Consider the following 13,646-nt stretch of genomic DNA (forward strand, 5'->3'; position numbering starts at 1 on the left):
AGCTACCATGGCTCGGTGGTAACACTAGGAGACATTTCCTGGTAAGAGAGGCTACTAAAGATAAACGACTAGATAGTCAGATCCCACACATACCAAGCATTTCAATCATACACACAATATGCTCGATATGTGCAAATACAACAAGGCATCACAACATGACTCTACGACACAAGTACTTTATTTAAGGCTCAGAGAGCCATACATTACATACACAAAGGTACGGGTCACACGACCCAACATTCAAGTCATACAGTCATACCAACTAGCAGCGGAAGTAACTTGTCTGAGTACAGACAACTAGTAAAATAAAAGAGGCTTGGAAAGCCTAGCTATACTATGTGGTCCTTCACAAGCTCAGGATCACCACCTGGGCCTTTAGCCTACTCATTGATGTCAACGTCTACGTAGAACCCATCAGAAGGGGTTGCAGCGTCTTCTGTAAAAATGTAAATTATAGCATCATGAGTACAAAGGTACTCAGCAAGACTTACATCAGATCCTATATAGATGCACATTATCAAGGAGGGTTGGTGGAGTTGTTGCAGCAAGCCAGCTTTGACTCTTGGCTAGGCTAACCTACGAGACTCCAATTTGAAACGGTTTTGCGTACACGAGTCCACTACTCACCACTTCAATACACTACCCAGGATCCACCTCCGTCTTCCTACGGAAGAGCCATCCTCAACACTCACACTTATCTTGAGGCTTTTAGTAGTTTCCATTTACTTGTCTATGAACTGTATAGGCAACCAAGTAGTCCTTTACCGCGGACACGGCTATTCGAATAGATCATGATAACCCTGCAGGGGTGTACTTCTTCATACACGCTCTCACCTCTTACCGTCGTTTACACGACATGTACTCGGCAACCTTCAAGCGGAAGCCCAACGTGGGTGTCGTCCACGACCTACCTAATCACCTAAGCCTCCAGTCCAGGTTTATCGCCTATTCAGGTTCCATCCGCAGGGAGTCCGGCCGAGGTTTCCCATACGGCCCCGAACGATGTGAACAGGGTTCCCGAGATACCTAACGGGTATTCGGTACACCCGACCACGTACCTACCGCATCACAGCCCACCCCTACGGTCAGCGCTGTCCACGGCCTCCAGTAGGCTACAAACACCAGAAACTACTTGCAACTCCTGGACGGAGAACTAGGGTGAGTAAGAAGCCGAGAGGGTCCATTGGTTTCAGGCCCAATGCATGGTAGTAGCTGATTCTTAATCACACATACAGATCTCAGTGCTTAAGGTCAGCTTCAATGAAACAACCCACCATGTACTCCTACATGGCCTCTCATCGATACCTTTACCAAATCGTGTTCACCACACCACTCTCATTACCGACATAATCATTTCACTCTAGCCCATCACCCAGATGAACCAGACCTGACACGACTCTAAGCATAGCAGGCATAGCAAGGTAGGAACAACACATACATATGGCTCAGTCAACTCCTACACATGCTAGTGGGTTTCATCTAGTTAGTGTGGCAATGACAGGTCATGCAGAGGAAGTGGGTTCAACTACCGTAGCACACAGCAGTTTGAAACGCGTTGTCTTAATGCAGTAAAAGAGAGCAGGAGCGAGAACATGCGATTGTATCGATATGATCAAATGGTTGGTTGCTTGCCTGATGGTTCGATGCACTGATACGGTTCTTCGTTAGGGTAATCACGGTACTCCTTGGGGGCAGATCCTGCCGCAAAGAACACCGATATACAACCATTACCAAACAATGTGCAACAATATTATGCATGCATGAAACATAGCAATATGGGTGTGTTGGGCTAATGCAACTAAGACCAGAAGGGTTTGAACCAATTTGAATCAAAGATTCAAATTTCAAACTCAAACATGGCCCTTAAAAGTGTTTTTCCTTGTTCTGCATTAAACATCAAGTTAACTTGTTTAGTCATGCATGAAAATATTACAGATGGATAGATTGGATTTTTCTGATCATTTTTCATATATAATTTGTCTGATTTGGAGATACAGAATAAAAGTTATGAATTTTTGAAGTTTAAATTATATTCTGGAATTTCCTATATTAGAATAATTCCAGAAAATCAATTATTGCATCAGCCTGACGTCAGTGTGACGTCAGCAGGTCAACGGAACACGTCCGGGTCAAACCTGACAGTGGGTCCCGCATGTCAGGGTGATTAAATTAATTAAAGTTTAATTAAAACTAAACCTGTTTAATTAACAGGGCTGGGCCCCACCTGTCATCGACTCAGGGGAGTCAACCAGGGCCCACCCGTGGTCAAACCCGGGTCGGCTGCACCGGTGTTTAGCCGCCGGCGATCCCGACGCGGCGGCGGAAGTGATTTTTGCCGTTCCGGCAATCAAACGAGCCGCGGAGGGCACCGGAGAGGAGCTGAGGTCGAGCCGTAGCTCTTGGTGGAGTCCGTTGGGGTCGGGGTGGCCGGAGTTGGCGCCGGCGACGACTTTGGCGGCCACCGGGGTTCGGCCGAAGACGAACTTGACGCTAGGGTGTGCGGGGAGGTGCGGGACGTGCACGGTTGGGCCTAACGCAGCGTGGTGAGTGCGTTGGACACCGCGGGTTGGCCGGAGGATGGCCGGGAGCACGTCGGCGACGAGATCCGCAGCGGTGCGTTCGTGTGATCTTCGTGCGGTGGCTACACGGCTCGGGAATGAGAGAGGGAGGGTCGGAGGGGTAGCTAGGCTCACAGCGCTCCCGTAGAGGCCACCGGCGGGGTCGGGGACGAGCTGAGGCGGCGATGGCGTTGAAGGGGATCTCCGGCGACGGCGAGCTCGGGCGAGGTTGGTGCGGTGGTCTCGGGCCGCACGAGCACACGGGGCTCGGCTAGCTCGATGAAGTGGACGGCGGCGGAGCTCCTGGACACGGCGGCACGGCGTGGGGTTGACGGAGGGCGTGGCTACGGCGAGGGGGTGGCGGCAATGGCGTCGGCCATGGCGTGGGAGAGCGAGGGAGAGGAGCTGGAGGGGAAAGGGGGTGTCTGGGAGGTTCGGGGGAGAGAGGGAGGCCGATTCACGGCGTTAGCCGGGCGAGGGAGGTGGCGAGGCGGCGAGCAGGTGCGTGGCACCCATGCGGTGCTCACCGTCGAGCACCTGCCTGCCTGCCTGGCCGGCAAGCAGCTCGCTGGCGCGGTGCTGGGCTGGGCCGGCAGGTGGGCCGGGTGCTGGGCGACAGGTAAGCCTTTTCCATTTCTTCTGTTTTCTGTTTTTTTAATACTTCTGCAACTTTGTTGAATTAAATAAAATACTTAGGCTACTCCTAAAATCACCAAACTACTCCTGGTCCATAGTTGGATTATTTCCAACATGAAACATTTTAGTTTGGAGATATTTGAGCATTTAAATATTTTATATAATTCTAAATGCCCAAATTCAAATATTTATGATTTAATTCAAAAACCCTAAGATGGCCTAGGAAAATGTGCACCACTTTTGGCAGAGGTTCTGAACCAAGACAAAAATGATGGGCATTTTAGAAGGGCATTTCAGGTTCATTGAAAAAGTTTTTAGTAAACCCTAATTGGTTTCAGAGGGGACTGGGGGTTCTGTCATCCCCATTTCAGGTTTCTGGTGAAAGAGTAAACATGATGCAACACTCTAATGCATGGCTAACTAGGATGTGACATTTACTCTTTTCGTTGTTGGTTTTCCAACAATTCCATTCCACCCTTCTCCTAAAGATGCTTTCAAGCTTATTGGAGGTAGAAGATGTTGTTTTCTTCCCCGTTCCTTTAATTCCATTCTGTCATTTCTCACAGAGGAATAGTGATGTTGCTCTCTTCGACCCATCATCTTCTTTTGTCAAGATTATGTCCCTTTCCTTGCTTATCTGTTTAACCGGAGTGCTGTGCCCTTTGCTCAAGTCCTTTTCATCCTATCAAGTCTTGCATCTCTTTTCAACCGGAGTGCTACCCAAATCGGTTCTTTCTTATTCCTCTTTCTTAACAGAGTACTTTCAACTTCGTTCGTCTCTGTTGCATTCTTTCCTTCTATCTGTTCAACTTTTCAACGTTCTTTGGTTTCACTCGTTTGTCGGAGAAGCAACTTAGTTTTACCTTCCCTCTTTCTCTTTCGTTTTCCCTCTGGTGTCATCCTAGACCTCGGGACGAGATCCTCTCGTAGTGGTGGAGTGTTATAACGCCCTGAGACCGTTGTGCCAGGTGTCTTCGATTTATTCGCCGGTGTTGCCTTGTCATTAGTTTGCGTGTCATGCATTTCATATCATGTCATCATGTGCATTGCATTTGCATACATGTTCATCCCATGCATCCAAGCATTTTCCCCGTTGTCTGTTTTCCAATCCGGCGCTCCTATGTCCTCCGGCGTCCTCCTTTTGTCTCTTTTCGTGTGCGGGTGTTAAACATTCTCGGATTAGACCGAGACTTGCCAAGCGGCCTTGGTTTACTACCGGTAGACCGCTTGTCAAGTTTCGTGCCATTTGGACTTCGTTTGATACTTCAATGGTTAACCGAGGAACCGTATAGGCCTCGTGTGTGTTTCAGCCCAACACCTCTTCATAGTGGCTGAAAACCCACCTAAACCCCCTCCTTCATCTCGGTCGTTCGATCACGATCGCGTGGCCGAAAACCTCACGTCATTTGGACTCTCCTAGCTCCCTCTACCTATAAATATGTGTCTCCCTCCGAAATTCTCGCGCAGATGAAACCCTAATTTTTCCCCTCGCGCCGCCGGACATTTCCGCACCACCGACGGACATGTCCGCCGCCCTCAGCCACCTCACTCCGGCTTGTCAGAGGCTGCCACGTCAGCTCCGCCGCCCCTCTCCTCCACTCAGGCGCCGCCACCTCATCTCGCCGACGTCCCTCCACCGCCGCCCTCATGCAAGTTTAAAGAAAAATCATCAAATTCACGGAAACCTAGCAAATCACACAAAGTTTTAGGAATCGTGGAAACACTAGCACCCAAATCACATAAAGCAAAGAATTCATGATCTTTAATCTTAATTTTAATAATATTTTCCCACACATCATGAAGTTTTCTAGGGATAGAAACTTCCAATTCAAGCTTTTCTTCATAAGATTGCATTAAAGCATCAATGATATGTTTAGTAAAAGCTTTATTTTGACTATAAGCATGCGGGGAATTTAACACATATTGCAACAAGGAAATACAATCTATTAAAGAACAATTATCATAATTACATTCCTTGAAATCCAAGATAGTGGGTTCATTGCTATTTAAAGTTTTGACCTATCCAATCCCACTTTTATCAATTTTTGCATCAAGATCTAAAAACACCGAATCATTGGGACGCCTTCTAACTAAAGTTGACTCATCTCTAGTCCCATCATTATCAAGATTCATATTGCAAAACAAAGATTTAATAGGTAACACATCAATAACTTTTAGGACTTCATCTTTATTATCATGGAAACTAGAAGAACACACTTTCACAAAGCAATCTTTTTTGCACACATCCTAGCGGTTCTTTCTTTGCACTCATCAATGGAAATTCTCATAGCTTTGAGAGACTCATTGATATCTTGCTTAGGTTGAATAGATCTAAGTTTCAAATAATCAACATCAAGAGAAATTCTATCCACGTTCCTAGCCAACTCATCAATCTTAGACAATTTTTCTTCAATCAAAGCATTGAAACTCTTTTCTGAACTAATAAATTCTTTAATATTAGATTCAAAATCAGAGGGCATCTTATTATAATTTCCATAAGAATTGTTGTAGGAATTGCCATAACTATTACAGGAATTACTAGGAAATGGCCTAGTATTAAAATTACATCTACACGCGTTATTACCAAAATTGTTCCTACCAACAAAATTCACATCCATATATTCATTATTATTCTCAATCAAAGTAGACAAAGGCATATCATTAGGATCAGCAGAAACACTTTTATTAGCAAACAATTTCATAAGTTCATCCATCTTTCCACTCAAAACATTGATTTCTTCTATAGCATGCACCTTTTTATTAGTAGATCTTTCAGTATGCCATTAACAATAATTAACCATAATATTATCTAGGATTTTAGTAGTTTATCCTAAAGTGATTTCCATAAAAGTGCCTCCCGCGGCCGAATCTAAAAGATTTCTAGAAGCAAAGTTCAATCCGGCATAAAATTTTTGTATAATCATCGAAAGATTCAAACCATGTGTAGGGAAATTATGTATCATTAATTTCATCCTCTCCCAAGCTTGTGCAACATGTTCATGATCAAGTTGCTTAAAATTCATAATATCGTTTCTAAGAGTGATGATCTTAGCGGGAGGAAAATAATTAGAGATAAAAGCATCTTTGCACTTATTCCATGAATCAATACTATTTTTAGGCAAAGACGAAAACCAAGTTTTAGCACGATCTATCAGGGAAAACGGGAATAGCTTCAGTTTAACAATATCATTATCCACATCTTTCTTATTTTGCATATCACACAAATCAACAAAGTTGTTTAGATGGGTAGCGGCATCTTCACTAGGAAGGCCGGAAAACAGATCTTTCATGACAAGATTCAGCAAGGCAGCATTAATTTCACATGATTCAGCATCGGTAAGAGGAGGAATTGGAGTGCTAATAAAATAATTATTATTGGTATTGCAAAAGTCACACAACTTAGTATTATCTTGAGCCATCTTGACGAGCAACAAATCCAAAACACAAGCAAATAAAATACAAGCAAAAAGAGGCAAACTGGAAAAGAGAATGGAAATGGCAAAAGAGGGCGAATAAAACAGGAAGGGTGAAGTGGGGGAGAGGAAACCGAGAGGCAAATGGCAAATAATGTAATGCGAGGGATAAGAGTTTGTGATGGGAACATGGTACGACTTGACTTGTGCATACACCCCCCGGTAACGGCGCCACAAATTCTTCTTGCTACCTCTTGAGCACTACGTTGGTTTTCCCTTGAAGAGGAAAGGGTGATGCAACAAAGTAGCATAAGTATTTCCCTGAGTTTTTGAGAACCAAGGTATCAATCCAGCAGGAGGCCACACACAAGTCCCTCGTACCTACACAAACAAATAAGAACCTCGCAACCAACGCGATAAAGGGGTTGTTAATCCCTTCATGGTCACTTACGAGAGTGAGATCTGATAGAGATAATAATGATAAGATAAAATTTTTTTGGTATTTTTATGATATAGATTAAAAGTAAAGATTGAAAAGTAAAATAAATTTGAAACTTATATGATGGAGAATAGACCCGGGTGCCATAGGTTTCACTAGTGGCTTCTCTCAAGATAGCATAAGTATTACGGTGGGTGAACAAATTACAGTCGAGCAATTGATAGAAAATCGAATAATTATGAGAATATCTAAGCATGATCATGTATATAGGCATCACGTCCACGACAAATAGACTGACTCGTGCCTGCATCTACTACTATTACTCCACACATCGACCGGTATCCAGCATGCGTATAGAGTATTATGTTCATAAGAACAGAGTAACGCCTTAGGCAAGATGACATGATGTAGAGGGATAAACTCAAGCAATATGATATAAACCCCATATCTTTATCCTCGATGGCAACAATACAATACGTGTCATTTCCCTTTCTGTCACTGGGATCGAGCACTGCAAGATTGAACCCCTAGCAAAGCACTTCTCCCATTGCAAGAAAGATCAATATAGTAGGACAAACCAAACTGATAATTCAAAGAGACTTGCAAACATAACCAATCATGCATAAATGATTTCAGAGAAGAATCAAATATTGTTCATAGATAGACTTGATCATAAACCCACAATTCATTGGTTCTGGACAAACACACTGCAAAAAGAGTTACAACAAATAGATCTCCAAGAAGATCGAGGAGAACTTTGTATTGAGATCCAAAGAGAGAGAAGAAGCCATCTAGCTACTAGCTATGGAGCCGAAGGTCTAAAGTAAACTACTCACACATCACCAGAAGGGCCATGGAGTTGATGTAGAGGCCCTCCGTGATCAATGCCCCCTCCGGCGGAACTCCGGAAAAGGGCCCGAGATGGGATCTCTTGGGTACAGAAGGTTGTGGCGGTGGAAATAGGGTTTCGTGGTGCTCCTGGATGTTTTTGGGGTATGTGAACATATATAGGAGGAAGAAGTACGTTGGTTGAGCCACGAGGGGCCCACGAGGGGGAGGGCACGCCCAGGGGGGAGGCGCGCCCCTGCCTCGTGGCCACCTCGTTGGTTGCTTGACATCCACTCCAAGTCCTGTGGATCACGTTTGTTCCAAAAATCATGCTCCCGAAGGTTTCACTCCGTTTGGACTCCGTTTGATATTCCTTTTCTGCGAAACATTTAAATAGGAAAAAAACAACAATTTGCACTGGGGCTTGGGTTAATAGGTTAGTCCCAAAAATAATATAAAAGTGTAAAATAAAGCCCATTAACATCCAAAACAGATAATATAATAGCATGGAACAATCAAAAATTATAGATACATTGGAGAAGTATCACGCGCCTTCACCCCCGAGCTGCGTAGCGTCGCCTGGCCAGACAAGTTCAATCCAGATCTTCCTCCTCGTTACGACGGGACCCCCGACCCCGTAGAGTTCTTGCGGCTCTACGAGATGAGCATCGAGGCGGCCAACGGCGACGAGAAAGTCATGGCGAACTGGTTCCCTATGGCTCTCAAGGATGGTGCACACGCTCATGGCTCCTGAACCTGCCTCCGGGCTCCATCTCTTCCTGGAACGAGTTGTGCGACCGCTTCGTCGCCAACTTCCAGGGCACTCGCGACCGCCCTCCGGCTGCGGGTGACCTCCGCTACGTCAAGCAACAACTAGGAGAGACCCTCCAGAAGTACATCCAGCTCTTCAACAACGTCCGCCTGAAGATCCCCAAGGTGACGGACGAGGCCATTATCTCTATGTTCTCTGATGGCATCCACGATGTCAAGATGAAGGGGGAGCTCGCCATCCATGAGGAGTTGTGCACATCCCTGGAGCTGTTCAACCTGGTGACCAAGTGCACAAGGGCTGAGGAAGGGCGCCTTTCCCTCCTCGAGCTCCCAGTTGCCGACCCGGAGGAGAAGAAACCCAAGGCCAAGGACATGAAGCGCAAGGGGGTCGCCGTGCTCGCGGCGGAGCCGGACACGAAGTGCAGCAGGGACCAGTCTGAGTCATCCAAGGGCAGCCGACCGTTTTGCACCTTCCACAATGTGCGCAGCCACAACACCAACGATTGTCAACAGCTCAGAGCCATTCACGACGGACGCTTCGGTCGACGCCCCGAGCACAACGAACGAGGCTATGGCCGAGGAGGAGGACGTGGCGGAGGATGCTGGGACGACCATGGCTCACGCCTGGAGTGGTGTGACCGACCTCGTGAGGACCGCTGGCAAGATTAGCCTCGCGAGGGTGCCTGGAGGGATCAGCCTCGCGATGATCGGCCTCAGGGCAACCCCGGTCTTCCTCCGCTACCGCCACCTCCAAGAAGGAACAATGACCACCATCAAGACGAGGGGGCTGGGGGCTTCCAGGAGCCGCGTGCTATCGCCTGCATCTTGGGCGGAGCTCAAGCCCTAGGCTCACAGCGTATCTTCAAGCAGTTTGCTCGTGAGGTGAACGCGGTCCTCCCCAAGCTGGAGGCCACTCGCCCTCTCAAGTGGTCCAAGTGTGCCATCACTTTTAGTTCGGCAGATTATCTCAAGTGCGCGGCCACCACTAGCGCTCTCCCAATGCTTTGTTCACCCGTCATCAACAATGTGCAAGTCACCAAGTCCCTCATCGATGGCGGCGTAGGGCTCAACGTCCTGTCCATCGAGACGTTCGACAACCTTCAAGTGCCCTACGATCAGCTTCAGCCTACCAAGCCTTTGGAGAACGATAGGTCAGGCCCGCCTCCCAGTCACCTTTGGAGAACGGAACAACTACTGCACCGAGCTCATCGACTTCGACGCCGCCCACATTCGTCTGCCATACAACGCCATCCTCGGGTATCCACCCCTGGCCAAGTTCATGGCAGTGACGCACCATTGCTACAACATCCTCAAGATGTGAGGGAGCAGCGGGATCATCACAGTTCCCTGCAAAGAAAGAGATGCGATGTGCTCCCTCGAGTGCATCTTCCAAGCAGCGTCAATTGAAGACCCAGACAACAATGCAGCTCAGTACCCTCCTGAGGTCGTTCCCAAGAAGAAGAAGCAGCTACTCCGTGCCGGACCTCAGGAGGGCAGTTTCGCAAGTGGTACCTCATTAGGATCAGCACCCGCACCTGGGGCGCCTCCCTCTATCGCATAAGAAGGCGCGCCTGGTGCCCTCCTCGGGCACGGCTCGGGGGCTCTCTTCTGGAGGGCCTCAGACCTTGCCAACATTACGAGGGAGGCGCTTGGGCACCACTTGGAGGCGTGCTTTGCGGCACGTCTCCCTCAGGAAGACATTGGGCAAGGAGCGCTTGGCGCTCAGGAGTTCATCACCAAGGTATCTCAGGAGCTTTAGGAAGCAAGAGCAATACACTGCGACTGCCGCCTACCTGGCGTTGCTCCCCACCTTGGCGAGGGTGGTGAGCTGCGCGCCTGCATCGACATACCAGGACTCAACCGAGCCGCATCTCAGGAGCGCTTCTGGCCTTCACGTGTTGGGCGTTGTGAGGGCCAACCTCACAGCTACGTTCCCATGCCACTCGGCCTGCCGAGCGTGGCTACTGCCTTCCAGCGCAACCTGCAGAGCGTCATGACGGGTCAGGAGGCCAGACACCACACAATCCTGGCGGAGATGGCGACGGTCCTCAAGGAACTGCCTGGACCCCCAGAGCCCCCCAAGGCTCAGGGCCCTGGTGGCTCGTGAGGAGCAACCCCTTCGCCACGTACCTTCAGCTGCCTCAACACCCCTTCATCAATGGAACCAGGTGACACTTTCCAAGTTTATTTAGCAGGGAGCGCCCCCAGGGCTACATCATTCCTAGGCCGCGTGGGCCCATCCCTGTGCCATGTATCCCTTCTTTTTTATGTCTTTAGCTTAACTAGCTGGGGGCGCCCCTCGGGCGGCATCATCCCCAAGCCGCTCGGGCCTGACCCAGTGCCATGTTTAATTTCCATGCATAATCTATCTATGGTTATCACCTGCTCGATTGTCACCCACCGTGGGAGCCGTGCGCCGGTCATCTTTCTTCAGGACCCTTCGTGTGAGAGGGTTAGGCACGACATCTGTGCTCGGGCCCATTCCTGCAACTTCGATAAATCCAATGGCTGAGATCTGTCTAGCGGGGCGGCCCTGTTCACGTCACCTCCTAGGGCCGTTGGTGCTTGGCTTCCTCACGCGATAACCTTAGGAGATTCGTTCAGCGCAGGTTGTCTGACCACCTCGCAGGACCAACACAACGAACAAGAATCAAGACCAGGCGCAACCCACGTTGAGGTAGGGCCTCGTGAGTCCCGTGCTAGATCATGAGTGCCCAGACACACCTCGTCTAGCCCTGCCATGCAAGCCACGTGTCAGGGCGGGGCTGTACAACGCCCCGGGGGCTCTCCGCAGTAGGAAGTCCCCTCCCACATACCAGTGGAAGCACCATGCTCCGTGATGGCAGTTGACATTGCCGAGGAGCGTCTATGCCCATGCAAGTGCGGAAGCGCCATGGTCCATCCTGGTGATAAACAACTAAGGGCGGCCTCATGGCCGTATCAACCTCAGGGAGCCTCCGGGCTCGGTATCTCGCCTCATCGCAACGCCTCCCCTCGGGAGAGCCGCGTGAGGGGGCTCGGCATGGGGGCTGCGCTCGGGTCACGCCCAAGCGTACGCCACGGGACCTGGTTGTCGCGTGCCCCTCCTGAGCCGAGCCTCGGTGAGGACAAAGGTATGAAGGTTGTTTCCACATCAAGGGGGACTCCTGAGCATCGCGACTCAGGAGCCTAAATGATCACGTAGCCCCTCACTCCTTGGTCTGTCCTGGTCTCCGGTCGGCCCAACGGCGGTTGAGGTATGCGCGGGGTCGGGCCCTGCTGACGTAGAACACTAGATCTATCCCCGCGCCTCCTTCCTATAAGCTGTTTGCACGTCAAGGGGGACTCCTGAGCATCGCGACTCAGGAGCCTAACTGGCCACATAGCCCCTCACTCCTTGGGCTCGTCCTGGTCTCCGGACGACCCAACGGCGGCTGAGGTATGCGAGTGGCCGGGCTCTGCCGATGTAGAACGTAAAGCAAATGGGAAGGAAATCACAATATCTCAAAGCAAATATTGTTCCCCGAACATCAAACAGAAGTTTAAACACCTCCACGAGGCATGCTACATGCTGGAGGAGTTTTAACAGGAAAGGAACCGCAAGCCAGTCATCCCTGGATACCGCCGACACCCGCAAGAGGCGTCCCCTGGGTGGCGTCGCCTTCATTGGCACCACCGGTCGAAGGCGCAGAGGCGAAGGCATCAAACTTCTTCAGCAGGGCTTCCACCTGACCATTCATGGCTACGGCGGCGACTGCGCAGTGTTCATCAGCCACGGGCTCTAGCAGCTCGTCAAGGCGGGCGGCAGGATCGCGAAGATGGAGATGACTGAAGACGCACGTCAGCGCGACTGAAGAAAGGATGCGAGCCTCTTCCTCTGCCATGGGGCCGATGCCACTGACGACTTCCTCAAGCGCCTCGACCAAGTAGGGAAGCGACTGGGCGGGGCCGTCCTCAGCGGTGGCCAGCGGCTTCTCCAAGCCCTTCTCATAGAGTGACTTCTGAGCCTTGCGGGACCTCTTTTCGAGAAGCACAAAGGCCGCGCAGTCCTCGGCCAGAACCTTTGCCTTGGCGTCAAGACCGTCTTTCTCCGCCTGCACCTTTTGCTCTAGCTCCTCTAGCCGTCCACGCTCAGCGGCCTGCGCCAACTATTCCAGCTCGGCGTCGCGACCCTTGACAGCGTCCTCTTGGGCCTTCATCCTCTCTTCCTCTCCCTTATGGCCACGGGCAGGTTCAGCATGCTCTTCACGCAGGATCTTCAGCTCTGCCTCCAGCACCCGGCAGCGACCTTGGGTGGCCTCGGCGTCCTTCAGCGCCACCTCGCGAGCAATTGGTGCTTGAGCCGCGGCTCGTCTCTCCCCCTCAGAAGTCACCGTGACCTGGCTCAGCGCCGCCCGAATGGACATGTCGGAATGAAGCCAACCAGAGACCAGCTCCAGGCGCCCAGCCGCCAGGAGGGGTTCAGCGCTCTGGAGATCTTCTCGCAGCCGGGCCATCTCAGAAAGGGCCCGCCCCAGGACGTCAGAAGAAGCATTGGAACCTGCGACTGGCGACTTGGCAGAAGGAGGAGGTCACCTCAGCACCCGAGCCGGACTCTAGCACCTCCCGAGTCAGCAGGGCCTCGGGGGCTGACTTCTCCCGAGCCGCACTCTAGCACCTCCCGAATCAGCTGGGGAATCATGAGCACGATCCCCACCTTTGCTCATGGAGAGGGACGCAGCCGCAGGAGGCGACCTGGGCTGAAGCAACACTACCTCGCTCTCCCTTTTCCTCTTCGCCGCAGGCGTCGGCCTAGTTTCACAACAAGGAAGAAGAGTCAGGAACAAGCATCAGCAGCAAGAACAAGGCGAGATGAGAACACTTACTGATCCGCCGCAGCGTAGACCTTCCGCTTCGGCAGCCTGAAGCCGGAGAGCTTCACGACCCGAGGCACGGGCACGCCAGCTCCGGGAGCAGAAGCAGGAGCAGCAGCTGGGCTGGAAGCGGCTCCACGCGGCGCCGGAGCAGAAGTAGCATCCCGGG

Source organism: Triticum dicoccoides, chromosome 4A, assembly GCF_002162155.2.
Source record: "Triticum dicoccoides isolate Atlit2015 ecotype Zavitan chromosome 4A, WEW_v2.0, whole genome shotgun sequence".
NCBI lineage: Eukaryota > Viridiplantae > Streptophyta > Magnoliopsida > Poales > Poaceae > Triticum > Triticum dicoccoides.